The 15,264-nt window shown below is 38.6% G+C and overlaps 1 long non-coding RNA gene across 3 annotated transcripts in view; it reads right to left on the minus strand.

Annotated features, from left to right (window-relative positions):
* LOC125324209 overlaps positions 1–15,264 on the minus strand; it is a 131,174-nt gene that overhangs the window by 35,638 nt on the left and 80,272 nt on the right. The gene's annotated exons all lie outside the window — the stretch shown is intronic.

The following is a 15,264-nucleotide window of genomic DNA, read 5'->3' on the forward strand; positions in this document are numbered from 1 at the left end:
AGAGTTCAGTGGCCTTGAACTGTTCTCTGTAATTCTTCAATGCTTAGCCAAAGAGTAGAGTACTTAACACTTTTTTTTTCCACACTACTATATATTATGTTTTTTTAGTTGATGTGTGAGCATCTTACCTGTCCACAAAGCCCCAGGACACTTAATTCCACCAAACCAACAGAAACCACAGGTATCAGCCTTCTTTCTATCACTGTTTATCGCTGTGCCAGATGTAGGTGAAGATTGCATGGGTAATCCTGCTGTTGCTCAATTAGATAGCTTTTTTTTTCTGGCCTTCTGTGAGGAGAGTGTCATTTTTGGAGAGGGATTCAGGGAGTGTTCTGAAACATGCTGTGTAGAGTTACAAAGAACAGCAAGAGGGAGAAGACAGTAGGGAAATCAGTAGAAGGAAATTAACTTTTGTAATATCACCCAATAGAATTTAGGAGTTCAAACCATCAAGTCTTTGTTATAGTGAAACAAATTATGGGTGTTTACCAACCTTGAAATAATTCAGCTGTCCCGGTTGTCTTTTATAACATGAACCCTGTGAGCAAATGAGGAATCAGAAGCAGGGATAGATTTAAACACTTTCATAAAATTTCTATCACTGCAGTGAAAATATGTAGTCCTTTTTTTTTCAATGCTTTTGATTAATTTCCTTCTTTTTTTATTAATTGTATCAGAATAAACTGGATCTTGATACTTTTCAATTAAAAAAAATTATATTATCATTTGCTGGCCCCTTATAAGTTCCATGTGCACATGGAATAATATGTTTATAAACCAAAACAAATAGATCTTTTAAAAATAATCTGTCATCCTGTAGTATTCCTGATAGTGTTTTGATTCAAACTCAATTCATCCCAATCTCTCTCATTATTCACTGTTGAACTGTTTAATGCCAGAGTTGCAGGCCAACTGGCATGAAGAGTGCAGGGAAAGTATTATGTTCCTGCAATATAAAGTTGGATGTCTCAGTTTCATTATTCTCTTTCACACCCAAGATAAATCCTGAGCTCTGCCACAGTGGCCCACATTGATTAAAATGCAAAAAAGATACAAAAAACCAGCAAATGAAAGGTTTCTAGCAAGGTGTATTAAGAAAATAAAGCTAACATTTTTATACTTTCTGGCCTTTTGAAATCTTTGCAGTATCTCCTCTTTTGCAAAGTAAGATGATTTTTAAGGAAACAGAATTTCAGTTCCATTGAAATAAATGGTGAAATTCTAAATAAATTTGCCAGGGGCAATGCTTCTTGCTTACTACCTTTTCTATCAAACTTTCTAAATTACCTTTTTGCTAAACAAGGTGACTGCCTTCAGGAGGAACAGTTTTCTCAAGTTCCCCAGTGAAAGCAGTATTCCTTTACAGAGAGGGTATATATGCATACTTGGAAGCTTCCCACCAAAGTTAGATAAAATCTGCTCTTGATTATATAAATAAATAACATCTGCTGAAATCTTAGAACAAGCATGACAGACTGCAAACTGAAACACTTGCACATACTTCAGGATTTGCATCAGGCACATCAAGCATTACTCTATCAGTAGTTCTGAAAATAAGGGCCAAATTCAGCCAAGTGAGGATCACAACCAGAAGTGGGAATTATCAGCAGAAGCCTAGAAACTGCTGCTATGTATGTTAAGCCTGGCTTGTATTTTAAAGATGGTTTTACATGCTAGCCAGTGTAGATTTCCTTCTCCAGACTCTATCTTCTTGATTTAGAATTTTTTTCTCCAGTTCTTTAGTTCTAGGCTTTTTACTTACAGGCAACGCTTGTCTTAATATATTTGGAATGCAGCTTAGCCTCTTGTCTGATTCATCCAGTTCCCTCCTCCCCAGGTAACAGAAAGGTAAAACTTTCAGAAAAGCTTCCCCTTCTGCCCTCCATCCAACACTAATTATCAGATTTCTCCTCTTTGTTACAATAAATATATATATATATGTATAATAGTCTTGCCTTTCTTGAAATATGCCATTGTTTTTAAGAGTTTTTGCATGTATATGAGATGTCTCCATTTTTTCTTCCCAGTGCATTAGAACATAGAGATGACCAGCACCAATATATTTGTCTGAATCTGTGGTGGCCAGCGAGCCTACCTTACAAGGGACAAAGAGAGTCCGCTGGTGGGACAGTCCCTAGTACCAAAAGAACCTCCTCAGGTTAGGGTGACCAGAAAGGCTTCCCCCAGGATGCATTGTTCTGTTACGTTAACGTACCCCAGTTCTGCTTCCCTGGTTGGCCCATTGCCCCTCCACCCCCTTACCACCTTATGTGTCCCATGCCCTAGAAGGTTCTCCACTCCAGGTTCCCCCCATTGGCCATTGCCCCATCGCCACACCCACAGAGTTTCCCTATTGGTTCCCACCTTTGTACCGCCCCCATGCCCTCAGATCATTGGTCCCTGATGCTCGATCCGCTTCCGTACTTAAACCTGTACCCTCCATTTTTTCTCATCTTTTTCCCTGGAGCCATTCACGGTGTGGCTGCAGTAGACCTTTGTCCAGGGAACTCCAAACAGAGATGCTTCCTGCCTCTTTGTCACTGACCCATATTACTGAAGCTGTCCATGCGTTAGTGCATGCGCGTGTGTGTGCGTGTGTAGCTGATCCTGCAAAACAGCTTCTCCAAGGACATGCTCTTAGAAGATCGCTGCACCCTGCACTATGGCACAGAAGCCGCAGAGAGCCTGGGATAGTGATATGGATCTATCAAGTTACAGTTACTGGTACAAGTCTTCTGTTGTCTGTAGGACATCAACATATGCTATAATTATTGTTCCATCACTGCCCTCAAGAGTGAACATCTGCTCGTACCCTACCATTACAGTTTTAATCTACTTGTAGCTCCTGTTTCCTTGAAGAACAATCCAAATGAGACAGACCCTGTCTTTTACTTTTCTCCGGTTTTTTAATAGCTTCCAGGCTTTCACCAGAGCAAAGTGAATACCTCGAGCTCCCACCAGTATTCATTTAAATGAAAAACTGAATTCCCTGTAGCTGTGCTTGTGCCTGTAAGCAGATGAGTGAGGTGGGAGTGAAACTTTCTCACAGGCACAAACACAGTAACAGCAAATTGAATTTGTTGTTTAAGTGGGGGGGTGTCACAGTTCTCAGAGAGCAGCCTCAGCCTCTCTTCAAACTGCATTGAGTGGGGAGCCACAGGATTTGCATCAATACTAAGTGTCCTCCCACTAGTGCAAACACATCCTACTCTTTTGCAGCCTTTCCCAGTTGTGATGGAGGGCCCCTCTTTGCCCATTCCACCTCGAGTCACCTCTGTGGTTTACACACTTTGAAAAATGTATTGTCTGTACCTTTTGGGCAGGGTAAATTTTACCTGTTGAAAGCAACAAAGGCAGGAGCAAAATTAAAGCATTTCCACAGCATATCTCAATTCAGTGGTTAAGAGTATTCACAGGCAAATGAAATTATGCTTTTGCATTGGTTTATAGTTGGACTCAATGATCATAAAGATCTTTTCCAACATAAATGATTCTGTGATTCTATTGTCAATAATCTTCTGTGGTGACAACACATAACCAAACACGCACACTCATCTTGGCAGAGCTAAGGAGTCTGCCCTTCCAGAACTTATCCCCACCCTATGAACACAGCAAATACTGCACTCATGACACACAAAACCCAAAGTCTTCAATAGAATGAGTTGCAACTTCAAGAAATGTAAAACTGACTGGAGTCAGAGCCAAAATGCTAAATGTGAAAACTGTATTGCCATCAAACCCTTAAATTTGACAAAAGTATTCATGTGAAGAAACCATAACTTGGATGAAAACACTCTAGCATACTGTGGTGTATGAAATCCACATCCCAGTCCCCCTTTCTGCTTTCTTTTCTGACTGTCCAGGATTTAAATTTAGACCAACCAGTGGTGTCAAATGGCATTTTCTCTTTCATTATTGTTCACCAGCCTCTTCTCTACCACTTTGAAAGATGGTTTTGGAAGCAGTCTTCATAAGAACTAAGTCTCCTATGCAACTTTCTGCATTTTACCTTAAAATTGTTCACTCATAATTAACCTCATAACCAGCAATGAAATGAAGCACTAGTGACAATTTCAATACCATACATTAATCTTTTTAATTACTTGAGAGTGAAAGCTGCCCGTGCTCGGAAGGACTTCTCAATGTGACACTGCATTTTGTCATCCTCTTTGGAAATACTGTTTATCTCTTGCTTTACAGTAAACTCTTCAACATATACTCAACAGTGAAAGAAATAATTCCTTTTAATGTTTTGTAATAAAAAATATAATTTTTTTATTGCTGATGATAAAGACTGAATCAAAGGTACTTGCAATTTTAAATCATCAGGAATAACTAGGATATTGATTTAATTTCTGCTGTGTTTAGACCTCAATTATATACAGACACACTTTCAGGAATGTCCTCACCAACTTAACTTAAAATGACCTGAAAACCTTGTTTTTGAACAAAATTAAAAAGCTGATTTTAACCTGTTTTTAGAAAAAAAAAAGCATATGAGATTACACATCTTCAAGTCAATCTCTTAGCTTGTCCCCTGCTTCAGACCTTTTAGCTAATTTCAACAAACTGTGATAGGAAAGGAAAAAGTTCAAGGGTATTAAATTCCTACTTAGTTCTTAAAAGTAGATACCATACAGAGGAAGGAGAGACAGACAAATTAGAATGATCACTGAAGAAAAATCAATGAGGTACAAGATGAGCAACCACATGGGGAAGAGTCAGGCAGCAAAATGCCTGAAGTTCTGCTGCTTGTGGAACAATCTGTTTTTCAGAAGAACCCCAAAATGCATTTTAGAGGATTTTGACACAATAGTTTTTATCATGCTCTTGATACACCTAGCAGTGAATGGAGGCGCTGAGAAATTAGGAGGATGGTTGAGTGGCACAAGACTGGTGCTGGGGGCAATCTCCGAAAGGTATCTGCCTCAACCTTCCTCTGCTCTCCTTCAGAGAAAATGATGACACTACAAGGCTGTGCCTGCCTTGCATGAGTCATGTCCACCCTTCCCACGTGGCCCCATCAAATGTACATCAAAACTTGTCTGGAATGGGGGTCCTCATGCCATTCCTTTGCTACCTGCAAATGGTTGTTAACCGGACAAGTACTTGTCAAAACAAGTTTCAATATTCAGCCCTGGTCACACTGGCTTAACACAGCTGTGATACATGCACAGTCCAGGACGTTACTTTAGGTGACATCCAAGCGGGCAGAGGTGTGTGGTGCAACCTGGCACAACATGACACCATCATCAATTCCTAGCAAGAGCCTGAACATTTTTGAAGCAGCCTGTAGAAATTAACATACTTCTGAAAGGAAATATTTGCATATCCTAAAGAACATTCATGGAACACAAATAGTAAGAATACAGGTTGGTGACTGCAAAATTTACAAGTTTTTAAATTACAGAGCAAATTTGCTGCTTAAATAAAAAAGATTGCATTTCAAGTAGCTCCTGTGTGACCTCTGTATTTGCCCTCTCATTACACCCTTGCTGCATCAGTTTTCAAACTAAGGTTGAATTTGCCTTTCCTTAAAAAACCCCAAACCTAAAGCAAAGAATAATTTGCAGCATATATAGCTAGCTAGACTAGTCTTAGTGAATACAAAAGAGATAAAGGGTATAAAGGATTTTTTGGTAACAGGAAAGTTGATGGATTCCCCTTCCTCCCCCAAGATTAGGGATCAAGAAAGTTCAGAGCAGGGCAAAAGTATCTCAGTAATTTCTTGCAGAATTTTCATATTTCTTAATTCTCAGATCTCTCTTGCTCTCAGAGAGAAACATATGCTTATCATCCTAAACCAAGTAAGTCACAAATACCCACATATGACAAAAGTTCTGCTCTCATTAATACTAAAATAGGAAGATGCTGCTGGAAACTCTTATGTTTATGGCTTTATACCAGTTTCATACTAGTTTAACCTGAACATTAATTTTCCAGTGGAGCAGAAATAATGTAAATGATTCAGGAAATTTTTTGGAAAGATAGTGATTGCATGCACTTTTAATATAGTAAAAGTTTTCACTTCAAACTAGAAGGGAAAATATATTAAAAACCTCAAATATCTGCATCCTCTGGAAAGACTCTGGTTTTATCTGGATTAAAATATGGTATTTTGATGGGCTAGTTTCTTGGTGTATTTGTAATTGGTTGGTTATTTTCTTCATTGCCTAAAAAGAAATTACTTTCAAATATCAGAACAAGGTGTTTATCAGTCTTTAAAAAAAAAAAAAAAAGGAGCACAGCTGAAGCCTTTTCAACAATCTGGAGATAATTTTTTTACATAAACAAATTGGATTGCTCTTTGAAGCCACATAAATTATAAACTGCTGAAGATTTGTATGCTGAAGTTTCTCTTGCAATCAGGGAGCTCTCCTACTGAGTCCTATGTTAAACGGGTCCTTTATAGTCTGGATACCCATTATGACTATCTTTAAAAAATATATTGCAAAAGCAAAAAGATATATATCTCAAAACATTATGTGTTGGAGGTGAACAGCAAAGATTTGCTAAATTCTTCCAACTAAGGCCATTTGAACTTCACTTACACTGTCAGTTGTCCATGAATACTCTGAGAACTGCTTTGCAGCCTTGATGTTCGCTCTCAAAAATTCACTCAGCTTTCAAATTATTTCCATTAAACTTGTGTGGTATTGGGGAAAATTTCCTGCTAGTGCAAGCACCATGGTACACTGCTCTTTTGTGACTCAAGGGTTATAACTTCATTCTCCTAGGAAGTACAAAGGACAGAACTAAAGAGAAGTATGACAAAGACTTTAAATGAGAGACAAATACAGTAGTCAATGGCCAAATATTAAGATGGGAATAATTCTAGCACTGAGAACCTGAGTTGTACAGACATACATAAACATACAAACACATGCAAACACACACACACACACATTTCATTGCAGATAGAAAACCTTTGGAGGAGGCCTTTCTGGATTCTCTGCAATGTAGGGGTTTCAAGCATTTTTATGGTAGGACTATGATGGAGTATATGTGTGTGAAAAATTTTCCTAGGCAAGCCATTTAAAAAGTTTGATTTTTTCCTGGATTTTCTACATGTATCGCTTCATTCACTTTAATTGCTCCAGAAACCACTCAAATTGGCTAGACTCTACAAGCAATACGTAAACAAGTGTTCCCTCACCTTAAAACCTATCATAAAGTGTTTGTCCTGAAAGATGAATGTTCTCACTACTCAGAGATCACCATGCATGCCAATAAGATTTTAAAATTAGCAAACACAAACTGCAAAAATTCTCAGGCTCATGAAAAGTGCTAAAACATTCTCACAGATCACTGAATTATCCTGCACTTCAATTGAAATCTAAACCCTACTTCCTCCTTTCCCTGCCCCTTCCTCTATGTGCCATGATAGACCCTGCTCTTTTATCTCCAGAGCTTTTCTGTTTTTTATATGCGTCCAACACTGCAAAGGAGTAACTTCCCTTCCCTCACACAGTCCCTTTTACAATGCCAAGGCTTGGTTTACACTGAATAAGGATGAGGAGCATGATTAACCCTGTGCTTGCTATAAGGCTTTAGCTGACTTGCACCTATTACCTGACTGAGTAAGAGTATCCTCTTAGCTCCATCAGAAAACTGGAGTGAAAGCTTGGAACACGTCTACATGTTTGCCTTTATTTTTTCAGTGTGTTCATCAAGTAGAGGTATGATTTGAGAGCTTCTCTTGCAAACCAAGGAACTTTAGAGTTGTAAAAGTCATGACAGATAGAAGGAGACCTGAAAATAATGACAGCTGGTTGCCTTTATGGCTTACAGAACCTTTAGTGAAGGAAAATTATCACACATATCGAGAGCACAAATCCATCTGTGAAATAGAGCTGTTTTGAGGGAAAAGCACAGCTAGGGTATTTTGTGAGTTTTTCTGGCCCAGTTAATAAGTTAGTTAGGGACACTGGGATCCCAGGGTTTCAAAGACGGGAGGGAAGATTTGTTTACTCTGTACCAGAGTGGTCTGTCTTCCCTTATTCCTTAAAAAATTGGTGATCTGTCCTGGAAGTCAGCCTGTTTGACTTCTCTGTCTGATAACCAAGTGTTTGATAATCAGCTCTAAGCCAAAGGATGAGTGTCTCAACCACTGGATATGGGCTCACGAGCTGGTGAGCTCTAACCCTAACAAGACAATGGCATGTAGGTAACACACCAATTTATGTGTGACTCGGAACACTTCTTAGTACAAATGGTCAGTGGCTTAGAAAAATGGCACACCTCTGTCTGAAAACAGAGGAGTATGATTCCACATTGAAATGAACTAAGTGTTCATTTCAAAATGCGCTATAAACCTTTGAAAACAGAAATATTTGCCCTCAGTAAGAGTCATAGTGAGGAGCTTTTTGTTGCAGTTATGTCAATGGTTTTGGTTCTCTGCTAGACACACCCTTAAAATGTATAATTAACCAGAAATGCCAAGAATGCTCCTCACTTTAGGAGAGGATTTTTGTGTTGTGTAGAGGAATCCACCCTGGAACCAGCTGGGAAAATAAGCACCCAAACTGTGATCTCCAAGAGAAACCACAGAACTGAAAAAACCCAACAAAACATGCAAAGAAAGAATAAGTCAATTAAGAATCCGTATTTATTTCAAAGTTCTTTAAGTTTTCCCCTACCATTTCCTTATTTTCTAATCTCTCATTATACAGATGTGCAAGACAAGGAGAATTGCAAAGCTGTGTGAAAACTGTTGGAGAAAAATCTGACCCATGCTAATAAACTGCTGTAAGTGTTGCACCACACTGAATGACAGAATGACAAATAAGAATCTCTCCTTGCATCCACAAGTTATTAAGAAAAGTCTTCCATCAAATAATACAAATAGTTTGACACTACTATGTTTGTAATTTAGAAAATAAGTATTTTAAAGGGGTCCCTAGCACAGGAAGGACATCAACCTGTTGGAGTGAGTCTGTCATGGTAATTAGAGAGATGAAGGAAAAGCTGAGAGATTTTGGATTGTTCAGCCTGGAAAAGAGAAGGCTTTGAGGTGATGTAATTGCAGCCTTCCAGTACCTGATGGAAGCCTGCAAAAAAGACAGAGAGAAAATATTTACAAGGGCACGTAGTGACAGGACAAGGGGGAATGGCTTCAAACAGCAGCCATTAAACCTACTTCAAACAGTAGGTTTAGTTTAGATATTACGAAGAAATTCTTTACAGTCAAAGCGGTGAGGCACTGCAACAGGTTGCCCAGAGAAGTGTGGACAGTTCATCCCTGGGAATGTTAAAAGCCAGGTTGGATGGGGCTCTGAGCAACCTGGTCTGGTGAAAGGTGTCCTTGCCCATGGCAGAGGAGTTGGAACTGGATGATCTTTAAGGTCCCTTTCAACCTATGATTCTAGTAATAATAGAATCATAGATGCCTTTTATTAGGGTATAATCCTGTGACAATACTATCACAGCTTTAGTAACAGGAAACAATGTTGTAATATAAGCTGCTGCATGAAGAGGTTTTAACTGCTAGCCATCGCAGGTTCATAATACCTACAGGAGAATGTGATGACAATCAACAAGCCAGTTCTATTAACTACGAATGCAATGAAGCGGTTGATAGTGTCCCTCACTGTATCCTTCAGGATAAAATATCCTGCACACAGCTGGATAAACACATCATGTGATGGGTGAGCAGCTGGCTCATGGGTTGGACACAAAGGGTTATAGTGAATGGGGTGACATCAGACTGATGACCTGTCACTAATGGTCATCATGCAATGAGGTTCTGCATCCTCAGTCCTGTGCTCTTCAATAGCTTCATAAATGACTTGGATGCAGGACTGGAAGGGTACCAAAACTGGAAGCCATGCTTCCTCTCTTTTATCATATAGTGCTTTAGAGTTTGCTCTTTCTGTCACCAAACATAATGCATGATGAACAGATGTGATTTTAAAGAAATCTGACAAATTTTTATTCTCTTTATGTTACATAAATTATTTTTCTCCTGTAATTGAGACAGCCCAAGCTCTTCACTTGAGATCTTTAAACTGTTGGCTTGAGGAATTTCTGGACCAAATTTGATTTTCTTGTTTAGGTATTCCACTGGTTGGGGTGGAGGAGAAGATCACTGCATCTTCTTTCTTTGTCTGGAAGCTACTTTTCCATTAAATCCAAACATAATCCATTTTGTATGTTTGCTAGATTTGAACTACAGTTGAAAGGAAAACATTGTGTGTCCTTCTTGCCCTATGTATCTGCTTTTTGGGCTTCCAGAATCGGTCCAGTGTCTAGAGTGAGGAAGAATAATAACTTTTACTCTTCCCATCTTTCTCCTGTAATACTTAACACTGACCAACTGACCAGTGACACAAAGAAAGCTTTGGAACATTTGTCTACAATACTGTGTCCTTGCCAAGAAACCTCTCTGAGTTAAACCACCCAGTCAAAACACTTTTGGCAGCTTGCATGTAACTGCAGCAATCAAGGAACTTTGTAAGTTTCTGTAATGCCAGTCCTGGAGGTGATAAAGCTCTATTAACTAAAACTTTTCTTTTGTGATACACAGCATCTCACTGTTGATCTTTTAACAGCAACACTTTTCTTGCTTGAGCAAGCAGCTGCACTGTCTGGGTGACAATCTCAGCATATAAAATACTCTATCTTGAGTATATTTGGAAAAAAAAAATAGTCTTTGCTGAATCAGAGTATTTAAGTTTGATCCTTGTAAATCTAGATGAAATTCAATTTTATTTTACTCCCAGTTCCAAAAATACATGGGTAAATCTGCAGTAACTTTGGGTCAATGATCTATCCTGGTTATTTAAAACTGTACAAATGAGACATCAAGAACAATGACATTGTGCAAGACTATCAATAGAATAGTTTAATTAGAACCTGTACCTTTTTGTTTCATTTTCTTCAATTTTTATTTCATAAAATTTTATAGGCTGGCTTCTTGGATGGCATAAATCTGCATTGATTTCTGTCTGGCATTAGTTATAACAGATCCTGCTGTGTGTTCACAGTACTCTCCTTCTCTCCAATGGAACTGTCGTGTCAAGCACGTGGAGTATCCATTTTCTTGAAACAGAATATGATTTATAGCTAAAACTTAGAGATAACAGATTTGAGGGTAACATATACTATGCAACAGAATGTGTGTATTTATGGGGCTGAATCCTGTCATTCTTTTGATCTAAACAGTGCTTCACTGCTGCTTTAGACTCTGAGTAGTGGTTTATATTATGCAGAGGAGAGTGGGATAGAAATCCCCAAATTAACCCCAGTACAGTGCTCAGCACAGATGTGTGGTGGATAATGAAGGTAACAATTCTGCAGAGGGCTGCACACCATGCTCCATACCAGGGCGTGCTGTCACCCAGAGATGTTCTATTTATGAATCCCTAAACTTTCCACAAGTGGCCAAACCTGTCACAAGATTAGTTTATCACGTACATCAGGTCCAAAAACTCTTGTTTTCTCTAATTTGACTTCTTCCTCCTAAAGTCCTCTAAGATCATCAAGTCCGACCATTAATCCAGCACTGACAAGTCCATCACTAAACCATGCCGCTAAGTGCCACATCTCCACGACTTTTAAATACCCCCATGGATGCTGACTCAGTCTCTTCCCTGAGCAGCCTGTTCCAGTGCTTGACAACCTTTTCAGTGAAGAAATTTTTCCTAATATCCAATCTAAACCTCCCCTGGCACAACATGAGGCCATTTCTTCTTGTCTTATGGTTTGTTACTTGGGAGGGCACTGACTCCCACCTCTCTACAGCCTCCTTTCAGGTAGCTGTAGAGAATGATGTCTCTCCTGCGCCTCCTTCTCTCTAGGCTAAGCAACCCTAGCTCCCTCAGCCAATCCTCACCAGATCTGTGCTGCAGACCCTTCACCACCTTCACTGCCCTTCTTTGAATGTGCTCCAGCGCCTCAATAATGCAAGTTGCTATGTACTTTCAACATGGTAAGTGCAACAAAACCCAGCTCAAAGAGTATGATATTCAGAATTTGGATTTTGTTGCCTGGCCTAGATCTGAATCTGCCACCACTGTTCAGTGAAAACAAAGACTGAAGAGACCGTCCACAGCCTCACAGAGCTCTGGCTCCTTGCAAATGAGGCATTACCCTATGTAATAGGTTTCTTTGGGGACCATATGACATTCATAATTTAGAGCAGCCTTGAGGCTTTTCTAACTTGCACCAGGCCTCGATCAGTCATAGCTGGGATAATCTGGAAACAGCCGAAGTTGTTTTATTAACAGATCCACAGCAAAGGAGCCAACTAAAAGATGTTGAAGCCCTTTAGTTTCCATAGTGCAGACACCAAAGCTCTTGGGCTGCTGCCCAGTGCTATATATGGGAAAAATGGGTAAACTGTTCTTCACAGACAAAATGTCTTTTAGTATAAATCACCTGTTACTGTGCTTCTAAATTATTCATTTTTTTAAATTAATGAAAATATGCAAATTAAGAAATTGCTGTTAAAAAGGTATAAATATATTTTATTGCCTAAAGTAATTAGAATAAGTAATTGCTTAAACATTATGGTTTAAAGTTGAATAATAGCTTTGATATCAAGATGAATAAGGAGAAAATGCTTAATATGCGCGATATAAACTACTTATCCTAGAGATAGTCCTTTTTGTACTATTTACATAAGATGTATATACGCTTCACAAAACCTTAACCTTTATACCAGTAATTTTTAAGGACATCTTTTGCTTTGTTCATTTACCTTTTGGCTTGATTTTGTAAGAAATACAGCTCACTAGACTTAATTCAAGCAAGTAATTATACGGACACCCAATGTGTATCTTTACAACTGTATATGGGCTCCTTCCATGGCTGCATTTACCATTTGTTTCCAGGCCTTGCTGCACCATAGCCACTCAGTACAGGTGGTTCTCTTCTACTCAGAACAATTTATTTTTCTTATTCCTTCCAGAAAGCAACAAAAACCTTCAGACCTTGTTAGGACGTTTTCCTGCAGACAGTCATGTACCTCACACTGTGTTTGTGTGTCCTCAATAGGCACAGATGAAGGGCTTAATCTTATCCTCAGCAAGGTGTGGTGGCTGCTCTGGTACTCTGATTACTGTCTCTTCTTTCTTCTTTCCTGCTTCATCTACTTCCTAAGAAACTAATGCCACTATATAAACACAGACTGCCACCCTTTCATCCTCTCTACTGGTTTAAATGCTTTTATCATCTCTGGCACTGCCTATCACTGATAACACCATCTGTAAGGGCTATGTTTTTCAAGCTCATAGACTTTGTCTAAGTGCTCCCACAATGGTGAGGATAGAAACTCCCTGCTGTCAGGTCTGTCTGGTGAGCAGATGAGAGACTTCTCCTGAAAATCAAGGGAAGCAGAAATACAAGGTAGACAGCACTGAGTGGGCAATATGGATCATTTAGGGACATGCTTTAGTGACTTAGGGACATGATTTAGTGGTGGACTTGGCAGTGCTAGACTAACAGTTGGACTCTAATTTGGAGATATTTTTCAACCTCAATGATTCTATGATTTCTAGATCAAGTATGGAAAAAAAGATTTTAGTAATAACAAAATCAAAAAAGATTCTGTCATTAGTTACACCGTTCAGTAATAGCTGCTTTACTGACAGTTCTGTATTTTTCATAAGCCTCAAGTAAGTGTTCTGTCAAATTTACAACTTTTATATTGTGAGAGTACAATCCCTAGGAGTAAAACATGCTATACAAAAGTCAAAAAGGAGTATCACTTCTGCTGCTTGACTAGTCACCTATTTTTGTTTTAGAATATGGCCCATGAATGCACTGTTAAGTATCAGAAGAGGTCTGGGTCATAAAAGAGTTGAAGAGCAACAGAAAACAGGAAGGCTTTTTCCAGGATTTTTCAGCTGTTACTGTGCCTGTGTTATCCTGCAAGAGGAAGGGTAGAATGATGGAAGCATAAAGGTTTTCCTTGATTCTCAGCAGATGGCTCGTGAAATATAATCCTATAGGGAGTACAGGGGCCCCTGAAGATCCTGCATAAAGAAAAATGCATGACTGATATGTTGAGCTTACTTTATAGGAAGAAATTTTTGTGAAAATAGAACTTTAATTATGTGGTTAGAATTTTACATTTAAATACCCAGACTTACATCCTTTCACTGCATAGATTACCAGTCCATAGGTTTTGGACATCCTCAGGACTATTGCCAGTGGTCAGGGAGGAAGGACTAACAGGCTGTCTAACCAAACTGCCCTGAAGTACTGTAAGGTACTCAGAGCCTGAGAATTAAGGCACCTAATCAGCTCAGTCTGAGTAAATTAAATGATCCCTTCAAGTCTGAGTATCAGAGACATTGCAGCAGAATTATCATGCTCCATCACTGGCTTTGAGCAGACAGTCAGATCTCAGCAATTCATTGCAAACTATGTATGTTTGTCTGCTGGCTCTCTATTAGAAAGACCCATCATCACTTCTCATGTAATTATTCTCTTGAGATTATTTCCGCTGTGCTTGGTGTGAAAGACATTCATAAGTTTGCACCTGTTGATTTGTGGCAACAGTTTGATTTTCTCAAGTAATTCAGTGAAGTTCTGCCAGCACTAGGATGTCAGAACAAGTGAAAAACCTGAATAGACACATTTGTCAATCACATTAGGTGTCCAAGATGAAATGAGTGAATAAATGAAAGCCATTTATCTAGTGAGCAGCTGCCCTCATTACTAAAGATCCTGTTAAGATTAAAGCTGTGCTGCCAGCTTTTTTTTTTTCAGTTAAGGAAAATAAAAGTAAATTTAATACTAACAACAATTACTTTAAAATAAGATAGCTGAAAATACTTTCTAAGAACCAGATTCTTAAAAATAATATTTTGCTTCACCTGAACCACAATGTTAACCTTGAATGTGAGAAACTGGTATTTAAGTTTTAAAAATAAAATCAGAATGAAATGGAAAGAAAATTAAATGAAGTCAATTAATAATAGCAATAAAGATATTTCCCATTGAAAAATCAAAATGCCATTATTTTATTACTATTTTGAAAAATTATTTTCTGTTTATACTAAAGCAATTTAAAAAACCACCAAATCTTTCTGAAACAGCTTAATACTGCCAAAAATAGAGGACTCACTGAAAAAGATGCCAGTTCAGAGTCCCACTGAGTTTATATCAGCCCTCAAAGCATCTGAGCAAGAAACATAATTTCTGTGAATGTGCTTAGTTACAAATGGAAGCAACTGCTGAGCATGAAGTTAAAGGTAAAATATTAATATTCTCTAGCAGTGTAAATATTTCTCATTTCCACAAGGAGTCAAGTGACAG

This window comes from Corvus hawaiiensis, chromosome 3 (genome assembly GCF_020740725.1).
Source record: "Corvus hawaiiensis isolate bCorHaw1 chromosome 3, bCorHaw1.pri.cur, whole genome shotgun sequence".
Taxonomy (NCBI): domain Eukaryota; kingdom Metazoa; phylum Chordata; class Aves; order Passeriformes; family Corvidae; genus Corvus; species Corvus hawaiiensis.